A 6,111-nucleotide genomic window follows, 5' to 3' on the forward strand; every position below is an offset into this window, starting at 1 on the left:
GTGGTTCTTCTGTGGGAGGTTCTGGGTTTGAGAGGATGAGGAAGTGGCTCTGGTTATTTGCTTCTGTACCAGGTCGGGAGGGTAGTTGCGGGATGCGAAAGCTGTTTTCAGGTTGTTGGTATAATGGTTCAGGGATTCCGGACTGGAGCAGATTCGTCTGCCACGAAGACCTAGGCTGTAGGGAAGGGACCGTTTGATGTGGAATGGGTGGCAGCTGTCATAATGGAGGTACTGTTGCTTGTTGGTGGGTTTGATGTGGACGGACGTGTGAAGCTGGCCATTGGACAGATGGAGGTCAACATCAAGGAAAGTGGCATGGGATTTGGAGTAGGACCAGGTGAATCTGATGGAACCAAAGGAGTTGAGGTTGGAGAGGAAATTCTGGAGTTCTTCTTTACTGTGAGTCCAGATCATGAAGATGTCATCAATAAATCTGTACCAAACTTTGGGTTGGCAGGCCTGGGTAACCAAGAAGGCTTCCTCTAAGCGACCCATGAATAGGTTGGCGTACTAAGGGGCCATCCTGGTACCCATGGCTGTTCCCTTTAATTGTTGGTATGTCTGGCCTTCGAAAGTGAAGTAGTTGTGGATCAGGATGAAGCTGGCTAAGGTAATGAGGAAAGAGGTTTTAGGTAGGGTGGCAGGTGATCGGCGTGAAAGGAAGTGCTCCATCGCAGCGAGGCCCTGGACGTGCGGGATATTTGTGTATAAGGAAGTGGCATCAATGGTTACAAAGATGGTTTCTGGGGGTAACGGATTGGATAAGGATTCCAGGCATTCGAGAAAGTGGTTGGTGTCTTTGATGAAGGATGGGAGACTGCACGTAACGGGTTGAAGGTGTTGATCTACGTAGGCATAGATACGTTCTGTGGGGGCTTGGTAACCAGCTACAATGGGGCGGCCGGGATGATTGGGTTTGTGAATTTTAGGAAGAAGGTAGAAGGTAGGGGTGCGGGGTGTCGGTGGGGTCAGGAGGTGGATGGAGTCAGGTGAAAGGTATTGTATGGGGCCTAAGGTTCTGAGGATTCCTTGAAGCTCCGCCTGGACTTCAGGAATGGGATTACCTTGGCAAACTTTGTATGTGGTGTTGTCTGAAAGCTGACGCAGTCCCTCAGCCACATACTCCCGACGATAAAGTACCACGGTCGTGGAACCCTTGTCCGCCGGAAGAATGACGATGGACCGGTCAGCCTTCAGATCACGGATAGCCTGGGCTTCAGCAGTGGTGATGTTGGGAGTAGGATTAAGGTTTTTTAAGAAGGATTGAGAGGCAAGGCTGGAAGTCAGAAATTCCTGGAAGGTTTGGAGAGGGTGATTTTGAGGAAGAGGAGGTGGGTCCCGCTGTGACGGAGGACGGAACTGTTTCAGGCAGGGTTCAATTTGGATAGTGTCTTGGGGAGTTGGATCATTAGGGGTAGGATTAGCTGAGATGAAGTTAATGCTACAGTTGTACATCCAGAAGCCAAAAGAAGGAAAGCGTTGGGTGGTGGAGGAGAAAGTGGTATGTTATCTACAAAGAAATATATATGTAAGTGGTATAAATGTCAACAACGTACACAAACAATAGTGAACCAGGGAAGAGCAACAAACATTATGATGCGGAATGTCTAGCAAATAACACAGTGCCCCAGGTGTTTGAGGATTTTTTTTTTTTCTGAGAAACTAATGGATACTATTATTGAACAAAGCGAAATTTATGCTTGCCAACATAACAGAATAAATTTTCTGCTAACCAAAGAAGAACTAAAATTATTTATTGGCGTACTACTTCTGAGTGGTTATCATAAGCTTCCCCACAAGAATAAGTACTGGGAACAGGTTCCTAATGTCGGTGTTCCTTTAGTCTTCAACTCCGGGTCAAGAAATAGGTTTTGGGAAATAAAGAGATTCATTCATCTCAATGACAACTCCAAAATAGACAGAAACGACAAGATGTACAAACTGAGGTTATAATTTGAAATGCTGAAATAGGAATTTGGTAAATTTGGCGTATTTCATTCAGAACTCTCAACTGATGAAATAATGGTACATTATTATGGCAAACATTCAGCTAAAATGTTTCTGAGGGGAAAGCCTATCAAATTTGGATATAAAATTTGGTGTCTTACAAGTTCCAATGGCTTTCTTTATAATTTTTCACCATACCGTGGCAAGACTGACAACAAACAGGAGCCCTTAGGAAACTTCCTGGCAGATTAAAACTGTGTGCCCGACCGAGACTCGAACTCGGGACCTTTGCCTTTCGCGGGCAAGTGCTCTACCATCTGAGCTACCGAAGCACGACTCACGCCCGGTACTCACAGCTTTACTTCTGCCAGTACCTCGTCTCCTCCTTCCAAACTTTACAGAAGCTCTCCTGCGAACCAACAACACCAATCGAAAATGTTTTATAACAGATAATATCCGTGTCGTAGTAAGCCTCCAATCCTTGCAAAGGCTTTTCACTTCCTCTCACCAAAGCAAGTGTCATCCATGAATTGCCTGGAACAACTTCATTTGTGGTACAGGAGAACGTAATTTTACAGCCAACAAATGTTATTGGACCAGACAGTATCTCCTGTTGCGAGACAGGGCTTGGTGTCTCATCAAAACTGAAAACAGTTTTATAAACTGGCATTCTGCTCCTCCTAGTGTATCTCCTACGACGGTACGGCATGGCTGTGTGCTGCGTGCTGCTGCCTGCAGTCGACTGATGCAGAGCCCTTAGGATTGACAGTCTGTCACGCTGACCACTCAGCTACCAGGGCGGACAGCAAATTGATGGGAGGACGGGTGAGCACAGATGTACGACTAGATCCAGGAAATCATTTCTTTGTGCCAAGTAAAACACAGAAGAGATGTGCTTACTGCAAGAAAAAAACAACAAAAATTTGTGATAGGTGCAATGTTGGTGTACATGACAAGTATTTTGCTTCATTTCATACTGAATATGCATTCCATAATATTAAAATATTCTTTATTTAATGTTTGTGTTGCTTCTTACAATATTATGCATGGAGAATAAGATTGTGAATTTGGATAGCGCATTTGGCCAATGTCCCAAAAATGGGACGTCTGTAGTTTTTGTTCTAATAAACTGAAACTTTTCAAAACAACTTTTTATTCAATTTATCACTCAATGTAACATATTTATGTATAAAAGTTTGCAAAAAAAAGATCCAATAGTGTTCTGGCCGGTAGAGCGTTAAGGGAAAACCAGATGTAACACAAAATGTCTGGCAGAAAATCTGCTACAGGAACTACATCACAAACCCCGACTGCTCACATATTATGCAAAGGACAATGGTAACTTCCGAAAATTCTCAAAAATACACATTTATTTGCATTGATATACAATTAAATTCAGGGGTGATGTATACTTTGGCTGAGCTGTGAACCACAAAGCATTGATTTGCTACGTAAATTACGTATACAAAACACTGGTAGCACTAACTTACAAAGTATAGTTTTGCAGGCATCTCAAAATTCTGAAACTAAACTATTTCTCACATAATTGGACAACAAAATAAGAGACAGACTATTGTGAATGAGGATGATAGGCATACTGTTCTAAAAATTTTTGAAAGAGCACAATTTAGTTTAAGCCTACAATTGACGCTAATAGTACTAGTTTATCACGGGATTCCCAAATGTTTGAAATTTCACAACATATCAGAATTCAAACAAGTATCGATACAATCAATGAAAAATTACGCAGAAGTGACATGAACAGCAAAATATACTAATATAGAACTTCAAATAGACACATTATCTAGTACAAACAGTCCCCACATAAGGGAAAATTCCTAAGTCAGCTTTATTTAAATGGGTAAATAAAATAAATAACAAAACTGGAAATTGTCCCTCCTCTTGCAATGGATTGCTACTGGACAACTGCTTTTGTACATTAAATGGAGAGTACAGTACACATCTAATTAACACCAATGGATTTATTTTCACAGAATAACAATCTTTGGATACTGTACTGCATAGTGTGGGAATTCTGAGACATTCTGGGTTGCTGCAGAGTGATTCATTTTCTAAAATAGACAGTGTAGTGGTGTACACTGTTAACACACTAGGCATATTACACGGGCCACTTGTTCACTCCTTTTGTACACACATCAGTTAGACTGAGGTAGCAATGAAGTTTAAAAGAAGACATTCATACATGGCACTGAATTTAAGATAGAAGTGAATTTAAAGCAGTATTTGGAATCTCTTCATGCAATAAACCAACAGTCTGCTGCTGATGTAATGATTTCTGAGACACACTCTTGAAGACTGAAGTCAATAATGACAGCCACTACTGAAGGAAACTAGCTTAACCTCTGGATAATGATGACTGAAGAGGACAGCTCCCCACTGTCTCTACCAACAAAATGAATGCAATCTTTGAATCAGATCAGAACTAGTTTGTTGAGTTCCTGCATGGCAATCTTCAGATCAGAAAAATAGTTGTGAAGATCAGAAAAATAGTTGTTAGATACAACACCTTTTAACACTTGAGTAAAAAAACTTGCTGCTAAATCCTGATATTAAACAGTTGAAAAATTTGATTCTCAGTGGTCAAAAGCAGCATACAATAACTAATGACAGAAAACAACTGTACCAATCTTAGAAACAAACATGTGATAGACCTTCTCAGAACACACCCATATGGCAAAAGTGAAAAAGAGGACACAAAGATTATTAATGTCATTGGATGAAAACGATACTTTTCAACTTAAGATAATATAGTTACTAAAAATATTTTTAGTTAAGCAACTAGTTTCAGCTCGAAAAGCCATTTTTCGGTTTACACACATAGCAGGGTCTCTCAGAAATAAAAAGGCAGCAAACTCACACTATGTGCTACTGTTCATCATGGCTTACAAATTACAGTAGAAATGCTACTGTTTGTTGTACTTTAAAAACATTTAAAGTGGCTTTTTGGGCCAGAACTAACTGTACAGGGTGATTCAAAAAGAATACCACAACTTTAAAAATGTGTATTTAATGAAAGAAACATAATATAACCTTCTGTTATACATCATTACAAAGAGTATTTAAAAAGGTTTTTTTTCACTCGAAAACGAGTTCAGAGATGTTCAATATGGCCCCCTCCAGACACTCGAGCAATATCAACCCCATACTCCAACTCGTTCCACACTCTCTGTAGCATATCAGGCGTAACAGTTTGGATAGCTGCTGTTATTTCTCGTTTCAAATCATCAATGGTGGCTGGGAGAGGTGGCCGAAACACCATATCCTTAACATACCCCCATAAAAAAAAAAAAAAAAAAAAAAAAAATAAATCGCAGGGGGTAAGATCAGCGCTTCTTGGAGGCCAGTGATGAAGTGCTCTGTCACGGGCTGCCTGGCGGCCGATCCATCGCCTCGGGTAGTTGACGTTCAGGTAGTTACGGACAGATAAGTGCCAATGTGGTGGCGCTCCATCCTGCTGAAATACGAATTATTGTGCTTCTTGTTCGAGCTGAGGGAACAGCCAATTCTCTAACATCTCCAGATACTGTAGTCCAGTTACAGTAGCACCTTCGAAGAAAGAGGGACCAAAATCTTTATTGGCTGAAATGGCACAGAAAACGTTCACCTTGGAAGAGTCACGTTCATACTGAGTTGTTTCCCGCGGATTCTCAGTGCCCCATATACAGACATTGTGACGGTTGACTTTCCCGTTAGTGTGGAAAGTTGCTTCATCACTAAACACAATCTTTGAAACGAAAGATTCATCTGTTTCCATTTGAGCAAGGATAAAATCACAGAAATCGATTCTTTTAATCTTATCAGCTGCAGACAGTGCTTGAACCAATTTCAGACGACAAGGTTTCATAACTAACCTTTTTCGTAGGACTCTCCATACAGTTGAATGTGGAATTTGCAGCTCTCTGCTAGCTCTGCAAGTCGATTTTCCTGGGCTGCGAACAAATGCTTGCTGGATGCGTGCTACATTTTCATCACTCGTTTTCGGCCGTCCAGAACTTTTCCCTTTGTACAAACACCCATTCTCTGTAAACTGTTTGTACCAACGTTTAATACACCACCTATCAGGAGGTTTAACACCATACTTCATTCAAAATGCACGCTGAACAACTGTCGTCGATTCACTTCTGCCGTACTCAATAACACAAA

The sequence above is a fragment of the Schistocerca piceifrons genome, unplaced genomic scaffold, assembly GCF_021461385.2.
Source record: "Schistocerca piceifrons isolate TAMUIC-IGC-003096 unplaced genomic scaffold, iqSchPice1.1 HiC_scaffold_1520, whole genome shotgun sequence".
NCBI classification, from domain to species: domain Eukaryota; kingdom Metazoa; phylum Arthropoda; class Insecta; order Orthoptera; family Acrididae; genus Schistocerca; species Schistocerca piceifrons.